This window comes from Garra rufa, chromosome 2 (assembly GCF_049309525.1).
Source record: "Garra rufa chromosome 2, GarRuf1.0, whole genome shotgun sequence".
Taxonomy (NCBI): Eukaryota; Metazoa; Chordata; class Actinopteri; order Cypriniformes; family Cyprinidae; genus Garra; species Garra rufa.
In genome coordinates, this window is record NC_133362.1 from 53,850,928 (window position 1) to 53,869,332 (window position 18,405).

An 18,405-nucleotide genomic window follows, 5' to 3' on the forward strand; every position below is an offset into this window, starting at 1 on the left:
GGAAAAAATTTAGATTCAAAGTTTTAGCTGTTTTTTTTAGCAGGGTACAGTATATTGTCCAGCCTAGGCTGGTTGGCTGGTTTTAGCTGGTTTAAGCTGGAAGTAGCTGGTTTTAGCTGGTCTCCCAGTCTGGTCAGGCTGGTTTTAGCTGGTGGTTTCCCAGCCTGACCAGACAGAAAAGTGGCCAATACCCCTCTAAAACCAGCTATGACCAGCTAAAACCAGGCTGGTTGACCAGCTAAAAACAGCCAAATAGCAGGCTGGTTTTGGATTTTTTTTCTTCTTCAGCAGGGCTAATTTGTGCACCAACGTTCTTGATACATTCTTTTTTTATTTATTTATTTATTTTTTTACCAGGGTAGCCAATAACTCATTGAAACCACAAAAGCAATAACATAAAAATGACATCTTGCATTCAGTAATGTTGAATATGAAAATGTGTTCTGTAAAAGAGGTACATGGGGCCATAGAAACCATATCTGATAAAGATACAAGATTTTTACACGGTAAAAAAAAAAAAAGTACTGCAGAGGTACAATTTTGTTCCTGGGCAACAAAACATATAAAGGTACCTTTAAAGGTACACAATGGGTCCTTATTGTACAATTATGTACCCAAAAAATTGTACCCTTGGTAACACCCCTGTGACAGCTACTTGTACCCTAAAAGGTATAGTTTTGTACCTTTTTTTCTGAGAGTGTAGTGTAGTCCATCTGGGTCATATTCTGTGGTAACTGGTGTCAAATGATCTATCCTGAAACATGCACTATTTTCCATAAAAGCTATGCTTCAAGGGTAATGCAACAGTTACTTTTCATTTTAAGCAGATGTATCAACTGATAGTTCAATCTTTGTAATGAAATGAATGCACACTCATCTCAGATGTAATGTGTGAGTTGCATTTTGAAATAGTAATACTTTGATGTTAAGTTGTGTCATTTTGAACAGGTGATTTAAGTTCAATGAACAAATTATCTTTGGCTTATGTGTATTGTATCCAAGCATTTGAAGAATGTGTTAAGTGGTTTGAAAAATGTGCATTTTGATCATTGGTTGTGAATTATGTGTCTAGAGTTTTGAAAAAAGACATTACGTTTCTGTTATTAGTGCAAAAACGATTGTAAAAAACTGTAACATCGGAGAATCACTGACATAATTTAGTGAAGCCTACTTCGAAAATGAATCTATTTAAATCTATAAAGGCAAGACAAACTAAATCACAACAAGAACAATCTGTATTTTTCTTGTAATCAAGAACATTTCTTTTGACAAAATTACTTAATGCCGAATGATGTTTGACAGTGAACGCATCTCCACTGCATATAGCCGCATATAATCGCTGCTGTCAGTCGTAAATATTAAACATGCGGGTCAGGAAGCGGGTCGGGTACAATATTTTCTTTTTTTATTTTGCGGTCCGAGTTGCGGGCGGGTTATTAAAAACGTCGGTCGGGCTCGGGTTGTTTATACATTGACCCGCGCATCACTGGTTTTTACGCAAGTCTTTATAAATGAGGCCCCTGGTGTCCACTAACGCCTATGCCGTTCTTAGGGTTGCGAGGCACAGCTTTCTCAGGGCGTTTATCCTGTGCACCTTCAATAAGCTGGCTTGTTTTAAAAGAAGTCAGCGGCGGGTGTTTGATGAACATTTTCACCAGCTCGAGTTTGCTGTGGCATGTGGATTCATTCTTTACTGATGATCTGTCTCTGGGGCTCATCTAGTTGACATGGTATCCGCTGACATTCGGCTGAAGGTGCTGATCCACCATCTGCTCTTGGTACGGAATGGATCCGGGGGACTGCAGTGACCATCTGATCGGAATACAGAATGGATCTGGCGGCTACGGTGACCTCAGAATAAGAAGAAACAGACTAATATTAATGTAGATGCAAAAGTTCCATGTTGCCACAGTGTCAGATTGGAGAGGATCTGGTTTTCACAGTCTTGCGTCGATGGCCGTCTAGGTGAAGAGGTCTTCACTGATGATCTGTCTCTGGGGCTCATCCAGCTTGCTACCACCTTGTCGGTTCACATCCACGTAGGTGCACAAAAAGGTCACAACCGTCACCGGTATTTTATCGCAGAGGCAATGTTGTAGCTTGTGTGGTTTATCTGAGGTGTGATCATTGCTGGTTGAAAACTTTCCCCGATATCCCATCGGGATGATTTGAAATACAGTCGGCTTCGACAGTTTTTGCCGGTCTCTCTGGACGCTTCTTGAAAAAGGTAGTTTTGCTTCGTTTTGTTTCCTTTTGTTGGAGTGGCTGGTTGTTGGTTCTCGTCAAAGAGGTGTCTACAGATCATAGCGTGCCGGAGCCAGAAGATTTATTGTTTTGTCAATATGTTCTCAAGACTTCGCTGCAGGTATCGTTAAACTACAGCACAATTACAGCTCACCGCAACCCATCGTAAACAGGTTGGGCCTGTCTGTTCCAGTGGGCTCTCAGTGGTGCTAAATCATCAAATGAAGAGGATGGGATTCAAACCCACACAAACCAAGGTGTGCCGAGCACAACGGATTAGCCTTGCATCGCCTTAACCACTCGACCACCTCGTCACTTTCCGTGGTCCTTTTATTTAACACTCCCGATTCAGACCATCAGCTCATTAGTAGAGCACTCAGTGAACTGAACTGAGTGTGTTAGATAAGGAGGACACACAAATAGTTTAGCATGGGGTCCCCAGGACCTGGATTAAGGTCCAGTGCTAAAGGAACCAAACGACAAGAATGGGATTCCAACCATTGCACAGAGCACAATGGATTAGCAGTCCATCGCTTTAACCACTCGGCCACCCCGTCCCCTTGCTGACCGAGACAGGCCATGCTGCGGACCTTTTCAGCTGCTGCTGCCGTGCTTTCAGCAGGCTGTTTTGAGCACAGAGGGAATAGTGAATGAGCCGTCTTTTACCAGAAGGCTTGTTGTTTTGTCAATATGTTCTCAAGACAGGTATCGTTAAACTGCAGCGCAATTACAGCTTACCGTTACCCATCGTAAACAGGTTGGTCCTGTCTGGTCCGGTGGGCTCTCAGTGGCGCTAAAGCTTCCAATGCGTGTCGAGCACAATGTATTAGCCTTCCACCGCCTTAACCACTGGACCACCTCGTCATCTCGTCATTATTTAACACTCCTGATTCATGTGCATGTGGATGCATTCTTCGTCTTTTGTTTCAGTCACCGAGGGCCTGTTTTCCACTGAGGCCCTGAGCCAAACTCCCTGTGAGACACAATCGAACATTAGTAGTAACCTCCGATTACGGCCGAATGTGGATTCTGCTTGGACGACGGGGCACCGGTACATCCTTTGTAGCTTTAGCTTATTAGCCAAACGCTACACCAGTTTTCCATTTCCCATGAAATCATCCTTGATTTCCATAAGAAAGGTGCCCCAAATTGGTGGAAAATCACAACTCAACCATACGCTGTCCAAAGCATTGAACCGCCTTCACGCGGCAAAACAGAACATGTTGTTGGCCCGCACTGCTGGGTCAAACTGCGCTTCCCAAAAATAGATTGGGTCAAAACTGACAGAAGAAATCTCTAAGCCTGCTTTAAGCCCTACCCACGGGACGAGTTGACAGTCTCGCACAACGCGAGAGCCTCAGTTTCGCCTGTGTAATTTGGGGGCCGATGAAAACTGCATCCGACTGAAATTACAAAAAAAATTTTAGGACTCTAATGATGTTTCAGATGTAACTTTTCTCATCTCTGTTGTTAGGTTGTCACCATCTCTGAGACTCAAAGTGTCAGAAGTTGCCTAAGCTGGTTTTGCAAAATGGAGGTCAAGACTATACTTTCAGGGATCATTTCTATAGTTTCTAACTAGGAAATGTGTTTCAAAAGTGTATTGTCTCCCAAACTACGATGATGAGCTTTGATACTCTTTTCTGAGCGTGATTTGGGTGTGGAGTAATGGTTTATTTCATATGCTCCACACCATTGATGAATGTTCTGTGTGGCATTTATGCAGCGTAGAAGAAGAGATTATGATCAGAGTGGTCTTTGAAAAATGTAAATATCAGATTAAAAATCTTATGAGTAGTTGTGATTGATTGAATATCAGATGTGATTCTGTTTGTAGTTAATTGTATAGCTCATAATTGGTGTATATCTGATGAAACTAATTTTTTTTTTTCATAGATCATACCGTGCTGGAGCCAGAAGATTTGTTGTTTTGTCAATATGTTCTCAAGACTTCGCTGCAGGTATCATTAAACTACAGCACAATTACAGCTCACCGCTACCCATCGTAAACAGGTTGGGCCTGTCTGTTCCGGTGGGCTCTCAGTGGTGCTAAATCATCAAATGAAGAGGATGGGATTCAAACCCACACAAACCAAGGTGTGCCGAGCACAATGGATTAGCCTTCCATCGCCTTAACCACTCGACCACCTCGTCACTTTCTGTGGTCCTTTTATTTAACACTCCCGATTCAGACCATCAGCTCATTAGTAGAGCACTCAGTGAACTGAACTGAGTGTGTCAGATAAGGAGGACACTCAAAAAGTGCAGAGTGGGGTCCCCAGGACCGAGGATTACTGCTAAAGGAGCCGATCGACGAGGATGGGATTCGAACCCACGCGTGCAGAGCACAATGGATTAGCAGTCCATCGCCTTAACCACTCGGCCAAAAACAGGGCAAAAGGGACTGCTACAAGGGGGAAAGAAAGGGAAAAGAGAGGGGGAAATGGGGGAAGAAAGAAAAAGAAAGAAAACTTCATGAACACTCACAAGGGATTTGAGTAAAGTGTTTGACTTAATTTTGACAATACAATTTCTAATAAAAACAATTTTTCTAATAAAAAAATAAAATAAAATACTGATCTGACAAACACATTACACACTCTTGCCAGGACTTGCACCTGGAATCTCCCACCCAAAGGATTGTTGTGTTACTATTACACCACAAGAGTTGTGTCTTTCTTTTTAACAAACACTGCAAATTAAGCACTGCAAACAGCAACTAAAAACAAAATGTTCACAGCACAGCAAATTCAAAACTCAACCATATACACAACTATATAAAAATCTAACTATATAAACGTCCAAAACCAATTAAAAAAAAATCAAAGACTTCCCTGTACATTCTCCTTCCACTGTGCAACAGAGAGACCTGAGGCTGGACAATACCACCTGCCCTTCAGCTGAGTGTGGCCAGTTGTCTTATTTTTTGTCAGCCCACACTGCTTGCAGATATAGTGATATATATCCTTTGCTAGTCGTTTCCGTGGTGGTTCACCCCTAGCTGCTCGTTCCTCATCCTCATGGGCAGCTTTCTGCCTTCTCCATGTGCGCTGCCTGGGCTGAGTAGAGGGACAAGTTTGTGGTGGCAGGTTATTAGGCAGCTGGAATTGGGGAGGGGGCTGGAATTGGGGAGGGGACTGGAACTGGGAAGTGGACTGGAACTGGGAAGGGGGCTGGAATTGGGAAGGGGGCTGGAATTGGGAAGGGGGCTGGAGTTGGGGAGGGGGCTGGAATTGGGGAGGGGACTGGAACTGGGAAGGGGGCTGGAATTGGGAAGGGGGCTGGAGTTGGGGAGGGGGCTGGAATTGGAAGGAGGGCTGAAATTGGGGAGGAGCCATAAACTGGGTAGACTGAGGCACTGGTAGACCAGGTGGGTAGCTGGGAAAGGGTGGGTAGGACCCAGGGGGGAATTCAAAGTGTGGTGCTGGTGGGTATATGGGAAATGCAGAGTAAGATCCAGGAGGAGGGGTGGCCAGTGGGCACCTGTTGGAGAAACGCTTACGAATGAAGGCCTCTCCTTCCTGATTTGCTGGCTCCTCAAATACCATGGCCTCATGCCCTTGCTGTGCAGGAGCAGCTGGAAGTTTGCGGACTTCAGGAAGTGACTCCTTTGCTAAATATAATTGTTTGGGCAGTGCTGTACCCTGCAACAGCATGTCTCTGTCCACACGTTTCTGTCTTCTTAGTAGCCTGCAAGAGAAACATTCTTCATTTAAAGTTAGCAATTTTAATAGATTAAAGCCCATTGTTTTTGCTTAGTATAATTTAAAAAAAAAGCATGTTCAGGAAGGTTTTATAAGTACAATCTTGATATAATACTGTAATTGTTTAAATGTATTGCATAAAAGACTCACCACGAAGAGACAGTAGTGGTGTTTATTGGGACCAGAACCAGGTTGGTCTGTCCTAGAACCACTCTGCTGTCCTCTAACAGCTGTTTTAAGTGGCTGTATACCACCACAATAGATTGTGGAATTGGCAGAGTTTTTCCTTTTGTGTCCTTGGGCCTGTTCCGTGCTTGCTGAAACTCTTTTAAAAGCCGTAGGCAAACACATTCACAGACCCTGTGGACTTCAGGGTCCTGAGCCGCCTGCCCATGAGTCATGAACAGTCTATGGAAAAGAAGAATGATATAATCTAGACAGTGTACTAGGTAATAAACTAGTGAAAATCCAAATAGTCAAATTACCTCTCTGCTGCCTGCTGTCCGGGAGCAGAGCCACTCCGCTTTCTGGATGCTCTCCAAGGTCCTGGCAAAGTCTTCTTCTTAACCTTCTGGCTGTATTTTGATGGTACCTTGTCCATGGCATGCAGAGCCATGTACAGCTGGACTATGTCGGCCTCCTCTTGTGATGACAAGGCAGTGATCGTTCGGTTTAGGCCAACCAGGTAGCCTGCTAGGGCATCAACTGCCTCCCAGCCCAAGACACCTCTGGAATCACACTCTGTACTCTGAAAATTTAGAAAAAAGACAACCACAGTCTAATACATATATACAGTGTTGGTAAAAAAGGTAGTAATTATTTTGCAGTGTACATGCATATATTTCAACTTTACAAACAGTTGACAATAGGTGTTTTGCAATGCACCAGATACATTCTTAAGTAAAAGTACAGGATAGCAACATTACCTGGCCTGATGTGCTAGAAATTGCAATGTCATCCTCCTCTTCCTCAGTGACATCCTCATCAGGAGATTTGGGTCCAGTGTCACCTAACTGACTGGTCACCTGGGCCTCCACGACAGCTGCTGGAGGGTCAGAGTCATCAGCCCTAAGGTCAGCTGCATGGCACACAGTCGTGTCGATTTCATTTTCATCTTCGGGCTCCTCTGAGGGGACTACAGGCATGTCATTGTGGTGTGCAATCAACTGGTCGCCTCTGTTGGACTGGGCCAACAAGTACTCCACTGCAATGCGCTCCGCTGCAATAATTTTAAACATATTGTTAATGGGGAGATGACACATACACACATTAACACAGGAGAGAGAGAGAGAGAGAGAGAGAGAGAGGAATACTCCAATGCTCAGCATAACCCTGAGAGATATCTTACCAGTGGGTTTTCCTGGAGGAGTGAATTCTGGCATCAAAGCCCAACCAAGGACCCGTTGGCTCATGTTGTTCAAATGAGACATTAAACAGACATCAAATGTCCTGAGGGTTGAGGCCCCCACCACAGATACAGCTTCTCTAGCCCGGCTCATGTTCCACCTCGAGGCCCCCTCCAACATGTACATTTGTGTGTGCATGGCATTGCATCTCCATCCTAAAAAAAAAAAAAAATTAAACTCAGGACATAACTATTTAATGACACAGTTATAGAACAGTAACATAGAATAATAATAAGTATAATGAGACAAGTAGCTGGTAGTAAAAAAGCTTAAAAATCTACAGAACATACTGCAATTTAACAATCAGAATTTACCAGGAATAAAGGCACATTGGTGGCGGTGAAAACTCTCCAGTGAGGATGACCCCCTGCCACATCTAAGCACGTTTAGGACTTTTCCACCTTTCTGGAGTGTCCCCGTCTTTGTGTACAACTCTACATGTGGAGGGTCCTGTATACACTCGAGGTATTTTTTTTGCATTTCCCAGACATGGTGCATGCTGTCAGAGTTAACCAGATGAAGCCCTGTAGTGTCCGTTAGCTCCCACACTGATTCCAGCAGCCCTGAAATCATGGCCCTGATCTCCTCAGCTTTGCGAGTCCGCCGCCTACAGTGCTTTGCCAGTTCACCTGGGCTGATGCTGGCCATGAGCTGTGCCTCAGTTGGAGCCTGTCCTCCATGGCTGCTTTTGCACTCCCCTCTCTTGGCTGCCTTAAGTTCTTTCACATCCTCCTGATCCCATTCAAAGATACAGGAGGAAAGTTTTGAACAAAAGTTACCATAGAGAGGGTGGTGCTCTGTAGTAAGGCCGCAGTTGAATCTTCTCATAAAATGGAAGATATCTAGCCTTACAATAGACTTCCATGGCCGAAAAAGATTTAGCACAGCAGGTGTACCTGTGGAGGATGAAAACAAAAAGAAGTATGCATTTGATGTTTTTTTCAACATACTTTTCATTCATTGTAATTTATTACAATTACATTACATTGACGGTAAAAATAAAATAATACTAGTAAAAATAATACTAATTACCCTCACCAATAGGGAGAAAATATTTTTTTACACTACTATTAACTTTTGAAAAATATATAGCAATGCACATGTAACAAAATAGTAATTTGAAAATCCCACCTGACTGACTGCCGCAATCCCGATCAACATAGATGACCTTAGGCTCTGGCTCGCCAGCATTCTGGTAGCGTTTCAGCTGTTGTCAGAACACTGTTCAGAACCTGGCCAAGCTCATTCCCAATGTTGGTCATCCATGCAGCCGTGTCCCCAATGCCACCAGCCAACTTTTTGGTGATCTGAATAACAAACATAAGGAAACAAAGACATTCTGACAGTCTTAATATATATATATATATATATATATATATATATATATATATATTTTTTTTTTTTTTTTTTTTTTTTTTTTAATGGTGAATTACAATATATAAAACACAAATTCACACTTTTTTTTTTTGATGAAATTATAAATATTCCAATTAATTAACATGAATGGCTGAAAATAAACCTGATGTTCAAACCTTCTTAGTAGAATCCATCTTAAGGATTCGGCCATAGGTGGAGGTAATCACCCCCTTCATCCCATCCAGATGACTGAGGATGTCGTTGGAGTGGACAGTCTCAAACCACTGGGCGAGTGGAAGTGGCCTGAAGGGTGCAGGTGCAGAAAAGGCAAGTGTCATCGCAGATTGGACCAGGGAAACCTTTCTCAAATGATGCTCACAGTCAGAGAGGTACTGGATGGTCCGTCGTGCCCACTCCTCACTGTGGACTTCCTCCAATGCTGACTGGAAGTAGGAGGAACTGTTGCCACTGGTCCTTGGCCTGAGGAAGGTCACACATTTCCTGTCCAGGGCTAGCTGAGTGGTCAGCACCGCTGGAAACAGGGTCCTGTGTGCCACATCCAGTTGTGAAAGGATGTCCTGGCTCCATGGGCATACTGGCAACTTGCATGCACTGCAGCGTGGATAGTCCCCACCCACCAGGTAGTAGCGGCTATCCATGTCGATCACCTCCCTGACCTTCGGGTATATCCCTGAATGGTGCATCTTCCGACCACACTGTGGGCATTTAAGAGGAATGCCCCATATCCTCATCGGTGCCCACAAGAACATCCTTTGTCGGAAGTACCACCCAGGCTCAGGAGGAGATGGCTTGGGCTGCATCGGTGGATAAAACCAGTTCGCCTGGATGTTCTGCCTCAGCTGCCCTGTGGGCTCATATAGGCACTTAGCAATCCACACCCAGTCTCCTGGCTGGAGGACTCTCTTAAACTGACTGGGAAGAAAGCTCTCCCAATCAGTAACAGCCTGAGGCAGAGATGGTGTGGCCTGCAGTGAGGGTGCTGGACATGAGGTTGGAGTGAGCTGTGGAGATGGAGAGCACCGTGTAGGTGAGGGCTGTAGAGCCGGAGAGTGGCTTGGGGATGGAGTGGGCTCCTGGGATGGAGATGGTCGCATGGATGGAGTGGGCTGCTGGGATGGAGATGGTCGCATGGATGGAGTGGGCTGCTGGGATGGAGATGGTCGCGTGGATGGAGTGGGCTGCTGGGATGGAGATGGTCGCGTGGATGGAGTGGGCTGCTGTGATGGAGATGGTCGCGAGGATGGAGATGGCCACGGGGATGGAGATGGCCGCGGGGATGGAGATGGCCGCGGGGATGGAGATGGCCGTGGGGATGGAGATGGCCGTGGGGATGGAGATGGTCGCGTGGATGGAGACAATAGTGCTGGCAGTGGAGATGGCAAGTGCTGTGGAGGTGGAACCAGCTGTGGAGATGGTGAAGGGCACAAAGACGGTGTGGGATTTTTTGAAGGGCTGTCACGTGGAGCCAATAGGGCCCCATAATGTTTGGACTCAATGTGTTGGAGGAGTCCAATAGCACCCTGGACCTTGGCCCCACAGCTGTCACAACTCTCTTCAGCATGGTAGTCAGAGAGGTGCTCTGAAAACTTCTCTGCCTCCACAACCACACTACACAGAGAACACTTCACCCCCTGTTCTGCCTGTGATGTCCCTGCCTCCTCTGAGCTGCCGCCTGCCTCTACCTCAGGCCCTGCCTCCATCAAGACCTTATCTGTTGACTGGAAGAAAATGAAGATTAGGAACAAACGAAAGTCATACTATACATGTTAAATAATTTCACGAAATTGTTCTGCAGAACTGTGGTCTCTGAGAATAGATCAGAGGATTGTCCACAAAATAGTCTATTACATGATACAGGGACTAATCTTGCTTTTTAAATATTCTATCATTACCTACCTTGTGGAACCCACAAGTGCACTCTATGTGCCTGCCAAACAGGTCCACCTTATTCCCTCTTTGCAGAGGACAGGCATCAATCCGCTCCAGGACCTCCTTCCATTTTCTGCTTCCAGGCCTTTTGCCTGTACTGAACTGGAAGGTGCCCTGGGCATACCTATAGCAGATGTCAGTCCAATAAGCAGAAGATTTGCCTGTTTTGGTCATATCTGAAAAATAATATGGACCAAATCAATGCAGTTGTGCATTTCTGTTGTGCATTCTCTTCGATTGAGCTACCAACCAGTCACATGAGGACATCAGACAAGATTATATTTTAGAAATATATATATATATTTATTTATTTATTTTATTTTTTTAGAGACAAGACAGAAATACAAAGTGGGATAAACCTTTTTTTTGCAGTAAAATTATTATTATTATTATTATTATTATTATTATTATTATTATTAATAAAAATAATGTAGGATTAAAAAAACGAATTAAGAACTAATTACTAATTTAGCTTAAGTTAAATGGTTTTATTCAGGTAAAAATATAATTTAATATCACTGAATAACACTAACTTTCTCAGTTCTTTTTCTATTCTATCTATTCTTTTTATGTATTAATATAAAAAACAAAAAATAAACCTTGCTGTGTGTACCACTTAAAGGTAACTGAGCCTTTTCACAGCACACACACACACACACACACACACACACACACACACACACACACACACACACACTGGTTTACATGTTTTATGGGGACATTCCATAGGCGTAATGGTTTTTATACTGTACAAACCGTACTTTCTATCGCCCTACACCTACCCTACACCTAAACCTAGCCCTCACAGGAGATTGTGCACACTTTTACTTCCTCAAAAAAACTCATTGTGCATGATTTATAAGCCTCTTTCCTCATGGGGACCTAAGAAATGTCCCCACAAGGTCAAAATCTACTGGTATTCCTATCCTTGTGGGGACATTTGGTCCCCATAACGTGATGAATACCAGGTACACACACACACACACACACACACACACACACACACACACACACACACACACACACACACATAAAATATGTAAAAAAAAAAAAACATTAAATGTGAATCAAATGTACAAATATACATGCATCAAATATTAAAAAAAACATGCAAGACATGTTAAGTGGTAAAAAATGTGGCAGGTTAATTATTTTCTGCAGTAAATAAGTTTCTACTTGCAAAAATGTAAATAGATTTTCATGTAAAATTACAAAAACTGTGTTTGTATATAAAGTATGAAAGGAAAATGAACAACGATTTGTGGAAATTAAAAACTAGTTATATAATAATTACCTGTAATAATAAATGATTAACATACATTCAGAAAAGAATCACTCAGCCATGACTGAAATAACAGGGACTGAATACTTGGAATACTGAATGATGAAATAAAATTCTTGCAAAAATATCGAAAATAAAAACTCAGTCAGGTCACTTATGACCCATGTTATGCATCAAAGGGTTAATTAGCATTAGCTAGCGATAACTGATACACGTCAGTTTTAAGTTAGCTTACTTTGCTACGCAAGCATGTACCGATCGGAATAAAATCATAATTTGATGTTTGATAAAATAGGTTAACATTAGTGTTACGGATTTGTAATTTGATAATCTTGCTTACCTTCGATCTCCGGTTAGCAGATGTCCAGTAAACAGCTGGAATGTCACAAAACTCATTCAGCCAATCAGCGGCGCGATTGGTATGTCAACTCGATGGCCGATTGGCTCTTTCCTCTTAGTAGGAATTGATTGGCTGCTTTGCCCCACTTGTTCGAAGCTTTAGGATTTGCATTAGGACCTGTTCGGTTGTAGTTACAAAGGAGTATGCACCTCGTTCGGACTTCGTTCAGAAATGTTCAGACGACGTTCGGACGTATTCAAATACTGTTAGGAAATGTTAGGAATTATTCAGCCGGCTGATCGCTGGAAGGTACGGTCACGACTACGGCGACCCTGATGTCCTCTGTCCCGTTGTCGACCTCAAAGTTGGCTGAAAAAACAATGAACTGGCTACCGCTTTACTAAAATCGTCTAGCGCAAAACTCCTAAAGGGGAAAACAGCCCACCACAAGCAACGAAAAATTCATGAAGCAATCACTCTATGTGAACTCTGTCACATCTTTAAGCGTACGCCGACACACGGCAGTGCTGGACTGTCACGACTGCAAGCTGAGGCCGCCGACAAGAAGATGGCCCTTCGCCCGAACAGGGACTTGAACCCTGGACCCTCAGATTAAAAGTCTGATGCTCTACCGACTGAGCTATCCGGGCTCTTGTGTTTTGTGTGCCTCTTACTTTTTATATAAGAACACTTTCTCCACAAGCCGCCTGGGAGAAGCTCACTTGCCACAGGAGCTACGGGACAAAGGCTGCACGCAATTACGTCAGAGAGAGCGAAGGCCAAAGGCCTTGGAAGGCCCAACCACCGTCGCAAGAAGCTAAAGGTAAAAGGGGGAATGCCCGACCACATTCGGCCCCTACTCCATGAAATACCAGATTGACCCGCCACGAGCTAAACTCTCTCAACATCTTGAATGCTACACATTACAGAGGGTCATTATTTGGACTGCTTTATTTCATTTAATATTTTTTTTTGGCCTCTAATACGGGGGCATGAAAAAAGAGATGACATTACCTTGATCGGGTTTGTGAATACTGGGTGAAGGAAGGGACTTTCGTAACTTTTACTTCTCCCACTTGGAGTGAGGGGGGTGACGAAAATCATGTTGGCAGGTGTCGGCACCCTAGATTACCCTTGGTGAGCGTAGTGGTTTACCACAATGAGCGCACAGGTCCAAGGGCATAGAGACACATATCAAGTTTCTCGTCATCAGCGCATAAACAGCCCACCACAAGCAACGAAAAATTCATGAAGGGGCAGCATAGCAAACACTCTATGTGAACTCTGTCACATCTTTAAGCGTACGCCGGGCTCTTGTGTTTGGTGTGCCTCTTACTTTTTATATAAGAACACTTTCTCCACAAGCCGCCTGGGAGAAGCTCACTTGCCACAGGAGCTACGGGACAAAGGCTGCACGCAATTACGTCAGAGAGAGCGAAGGCCAAAGGCCTTGGAAGGCCCAACCACCGTCGCAAGAAGCTAAAGGTAAAAGGGGGAATGCCCGACCACATTCTCCACGGTTCGAACCTGCGCGGGGAGACCTGTCATCTCTCGCCTGCCTGTGGACCACCTGCTCTCTTGGCTGGAGGCGGGCAGCACAGGATGCCGCCGAGCTTCAGGCGCATAATTCAACTGAAGGGTGAGTTGGCAAAAAGGAGCTGGACGTCCCCGTCGCTTAACAGCAAAGGGCTGCTGTGACCCGGATTCGAGCATTCTTTTCTGATTGCTTAAAACTGGCACAGAGCGCTTGGTTGCTGGTATAGTGGTGAGCATAGCTGTCTTCCAAGCAGTTGACCCGGGTTCGATTCCCGGCCAACGCATTGTTTTCGGCTGCGGTTGACCTCGAAGCAGAACTCCTTCTGTGACCTCTGTCTGCACCAAAAGCTTTTGGATGAGTCGTTCAACAGCAGCAGAGAACTAGGTCTCCCCGTTGGGGAATCTAACCCCAGTCTTCCACGTGACAGGCGGAGATACTGTCCACTATACTAATGAAGAGTTGCGCTTGCTGTTCTTCGCTCTCAGCACACGCGACTGCACCCAACTTGCCAAAACGAGCCCCTACTCCATGAAATACCAGATTGACCCGCCACGAGCTAAAGTCTCTCAATATCTTGAATGCTACACATTACAGTGGGTCATTATTTGGACCGCTTTATTTCATTTAATATTTTTTTTGGCCTCTAATACGGGGGCATGAAAAAAGAGATGACATTACCTTGATCGGGTTTGTGAATACTGGGTGAGGGAAGGGACTTTCGTAACTTTTACTTCTCCCATTTGGAGTGAGGGGGGTGACGAAAATCATGTTGGCAGGTGTCGGCACCCTAGATTACCCTTGGTGAGCGTAGTGGTTTACCACAGTGAGCGCACAGGTCCAAGGGCATAGAGACACATCTCGAGTTTCTCGTCATCAGCGCATAAACAGCCCACCACAAGCAACGAAACATTCATGAAGGGGCAGCATAGCAAACACTCTATGTGAACTCTGTCACATCTTTAAGCGTATGCCGCCACACGGCAGAGCTGGACCGGCACGACTGCAAGCTGAGGGCGACAACAAGAAGATGGCCCTTCACCGGAACAAGGACTTGAACCCTGGACCCTCAGATTAAAAAAAAGTCTAATGCTCTACCGACTGAGCTATCCGGGCTCTTGTTTATTGCGCGCTTCTTACTTTTTATATAAGAACACTTTCTCCACAAGCCGCCCGGCAGAAGCTCACTTGCCACAGGAGCTACGGGACAAAGGCCGCACGCAATTACGTCAGAGAGAGCGAAGGCCAAAGGCCTTGGAAGGCCCAACCACCGTCGCAAAAAGCTAAAGGGGGAATGCCCGACCGTAGTCGGCAGGGTTTGAACCTGCGCGGGGAGACCCCAATGGATTTCGAGTCCATCGCCTTAACCTCACGGCCACGACTACGCCTGCATATGGACCGCCTGCTCCCTTGTCTCGAGGCGGGCAGCACAGGATGCCGCCGAGCTTCAGGCGCAAAATCCAACTGAAGGGTGAGTTGGCAAAAAGAAGCTGGACGTCCCCGTCGCTCAACGACAAAGGGCTGCCATGACCCGGATTCGAGCATTCTTTTCTGACCGCTTAAATCTTGCACTGAGCGCCTGCGTTGGTGGTATTGTGGGGAGCATAGCTGCCTTCTAAGCACTTGTCCTGGGTTCGATTCCCGGCCAACGCGTTGTTTTCGGCTGCGGTTGACCTCGAAGCAGAACTCCTTCTGTGACCTCTGTCTGCACCAAAAGCTTTTGGATGAGTCGTTCGACAGCAGCAGAGAGCTAGGTCTCCCCGTTGGGGAATCTAACCCCGGTCTTCCACGTGACAGGCGGAGATACTGTTCACTATACTAACGAAGAGTTGCGCTTGCTGTTCTTCGCTCCCAGCACACGCGACTGCACCCAACTTGCCAAAACGAGCCCCTACTCCATGAAATACCAGATTGACCCGCCACGAGCTAAAGTCTCTCAATATCTTGAATGCTACACATTACAGTGGGTCATTATTTGGACCGCTTTAGTTCATTTAATATTTTTTTTGGCCTCTAATACGGGGGCATGAAAAAAGAGATGACATTAACTTGATCGGGTTTGTGAATACTGGGTGAAGGAAGGGATTTTGGTAACTTTTACTTCTCCCACTTGGAGTGAGGGGGGTGACGAAAATCATGTTGGCAGGTGTCGGCACCCTAGATTACCCTTGGTGAGCGTAGTGGTTTACCACAGTGAGCGCACAGGTCCAAGGGCATAGAGACACATCTCGAGTTTCTCGTCATCAGCGCATAAATCTTTCGCCTTTTACTAAAGATTTCCGTGGAGGGGAACCTTTGCGAGTGACCTGTATTTTTGGGGGCTCTGCTCACAGCAGAGCTACACTATAGTGTCAAGAGCAGAGTCAATCTGGCCACCCGCCAGCGTGCAGTGGAACGAAGCGCGCCTCGTCATGGTCTGTGTTTGCAGCCTTTGCGCTTCCAGCTTCGCCGCTTCAAATTTCTTTAGCCAGCATGGAAAGAGAGCGCTCTCTCGTCCTGGACGGGATCAAACAAAGATGGCTTCAGCTCTTTTGGCCCCATCAGTGACTCGTGCACTTCGAGCCTTCTTTGTTGACCCCGAAAGCCAGCCTCTGCTGCCTGCGTTGTTGGTATAGTTTAACTGGCACCGCACCCGTACGAAAAATGGAGGTGGCAGAAAGGAGCTCAGTGAACAAAAAGTCTGCCGTGACCCAGATTCGAACCGGGGTTGCTGCGGCCACAACGCAGAGTACTAACCACTATACGATCACGGCGCACCACTGGCTCACATCTGGTGGTGCCGGCCATCCGAATTGAAAAAAAAGGGCTAGCGGCGCTTTTTATTACTGTGGAGAGAGGGCACACAAATGCGTGCTAGGGACACAGAAGAAAAGGGCCCGCCTACTTCTCCTCAGCACTGGTGAAGAGCGTAGTCGGCAGGATTCGAACCTGCGCGGGGAGACCCCAATGGATTTCTAGTCCATCGACTTAACCACTCGGCCACGACTACGGCGACCCTGATGTCCTCTGTCCCGTTGTCGACCTCAAAGTTGGCTGAAAAAACAATGAACTGGCTACCGCTTTACTAAAATCGTCTAGCGCAAAACTCCTAAAGGGGAAAACAGCCCACCACAAGCAACGAAAAATTCATGAAGCAATCACTCTATGTGAACTCTGTCACATCTTTAAGCGTACGCCGACACACGGCAGTGCTGGACTGTCACGACTGCAAGCTGAGGCCGCCGACAAGAAGATGGCCCTTCGCCCGAACAGGGACTTGAACCCTGGACCCTCAGATTAAAAGTCTGATGCTCTACCGACTGAGCTATCCGGGCTCTTGTGTTTTGTGTGCCTCTTACTTTTTATATAAGAACACTTTCTCCACAAGCCGCCTGGGAGAAGCTCACTTGCCACAGGAGCTACGGGACAAAGGCTGCACGCAATTACGTCAGAGAGAGCGAAGGCCAAAGGCCTTGGAAGGCCCAACCACCGTCGCAAGAAGCTAAAGGTAAAAGGGGGAATGCCCGACCACATTCGGCATGGCTCGAACCTGCGCGGGGAGACCTGTCATCTCTCGCCTGCCTGTGGACCACCTGCCCTCTTGGCTGGAGGCGGGCAGCACAGGATGCCGCCGAGCTTCAGGCGCATAATTCAACTGAAGGGTGAGTTGGCAAAAAGGAGCTGGACGTCCCCGTCGCTTAACAGCAAAGGGCTGCCGGGACCCGGATTCGAGCATTCTTTTCTGATTGCTTAAAACTGGCACAGAGCGCCTGCGTTGGTGGTATAGTGGTGAGCATAGCTGCCTTCCAAGCAGTTGACCCGGGTTAGATTCCCGGCCAATGCATTGTTTTTGGCTGCGGTTGACCTCGAAGCAGAACTCCTTCTGTGACCTCTGTCTGCACCAAAAGCTTTTGGATGAGTCGTTCAACAGCAGCAGAGAACTAGGTCTCCCCGTTGGGGAATCTAACCCCAGTCTTCCACGTGACAGGCGGAGATACTGTCCACTATACTAACGAAGATTTGCGCTTGCTGTTCTTCGCTCTCAGCACACGCAACTGCACCCAACTTGCCAAAATGAGCCCCTACTCTTTGAAATACCAGATTGACCCGCCACGAGCTAAACTCTCTCAACATCTTGAATGCTACACATTACAGAGGGTCATTATTTGGACCACTTTATTTCATTTAATATTTGTTTTTTGGCCTCTAATACTGGGGCATGAAAAAAGAGATGACATTACCTTGATCTGGTTTGTGAATACTGGGTGAGGGAAGGGACTTTCATAACTTTTACTTCTCCCATTTGGAGTGAGGGGGGTGACGAAAATCATGTTGTGAGGTGTCGGCACCCTAGATTACCCTTGGTGAGCGTAGTGGTTTACCACAGTGAGCGCAAAGGTCCAAGGGCATAGAGACACATCTCGAGTTTCTCGTCATCAGCGCATAAATCTTTCGCTTTTTACTAAAGATTTCCGTGGAGGGGAACCTTTGCGAGTGACCTGTATTTTTGGGGGCTCTGCTCACAGCAGAGCTACACTAGAGTGTCAAGAGCAGAGTCAATCTGGCCACCCGCCAGCGTGCAGTGGAACAAAGCGCGCCTCGTCATGGTC

The 18,405-nt window shown here is 45.9% G+C and overlaps 8 non-coding genes across 8 annotated transcripts; 4 read left to right on the plus strand and 4 right to left on the minus strand.

Annotated features, from left to right (window-relative positions):
- Nucleotides 1-2,073: 2,073 nt before the first annotated feature.
- Nucleotides 2,074-2,213, plus strand: LOC141327091 (U4 spliceosomal RNA). Its single transcript, XR_012354408.1, has one exon. It is a non-coding gene; the product is annotated as a U4 spliceosomal RNA (small nuclear RNA).
- A 1,571-nt stretch (nt 2,214-3,784) lies between these two features.
- On the plus strand, nt 3,785-4,000 carry LOC141326973 (small nucleolar RNA U3). The gene has a single exon (XR_012354301.1). It is a non-coding gene; the product is annotated as a small nucleolar RNA U3 (small nucleolar RNA).
- An 8,859-nt stretch (nt 4,001-12,859) lies between these two features.
- On the minus strand, nt 12,860-12,932 carry trnak-uuu (transfer RNA lysine (anticodon UUU)). Its single transcript has one exon. It is a non-coding gene; the product is annotated as a tRNA-Lys (tRNA).
- Nucleotides 12,933-15,119: 2,187 nt separating this feature from the next.
- Nucleotides 15,120-15,201, minus strand: trnas-cga (transfer RNA serine (anticodon CGA)). The gene has a single exon. It is a non-coding gene; the product is annotated as a tRNA-Ser (tRNA).
- Nucleotides 15,202-16,041: 840 nt separating this feature from the next.
- LOC141327294 (U5 spliceosomal RNA) lies at nt 16,042-16,156 on the plus strand. The gene has a single exon (XR_012354597.1). It is a non-coding gene; the product is annotated as a U5 spliceosomal RNA (small nuclear RNA).
- Nucleotides 16,157-16,723: 567 nt separating this feature from the next.
- trnas-aga (transfer RNA serine (anticodon AGA)) lies at nt 16,724-16,805 on the minus strand. The gene has a single exon. It is a non-coding gene; the product is annotated as a tRNA-Ser (tRNA).
- A 252-nt stretch (nt 16,806-17,057) lies between these two features.
- On the minus strand, nt 17,058-17,130 carry trnak-uuu (transfer RNA lysine (anticodon UUU)). Its single transcript has one exon. It is a non-coding gene; the product is annotated as a tRNA-Lys (tRNA).
- Nucleotides 17,131-18,213: 1,083 nt separating this feature from the next.
- On the plus strand, nt 18,214-18,328 carry LOC141327420 (U5 spliceosomal RNA). Its single transcript, XR_012354718.1, has one exon. It is a non-coding gene; the product is annotated as a U5 spliceosomal RNA (small nuclear RNA).
- The last annotated feature ends 77 nt before the right edge of the window (nt 18,329-18,405 follow it).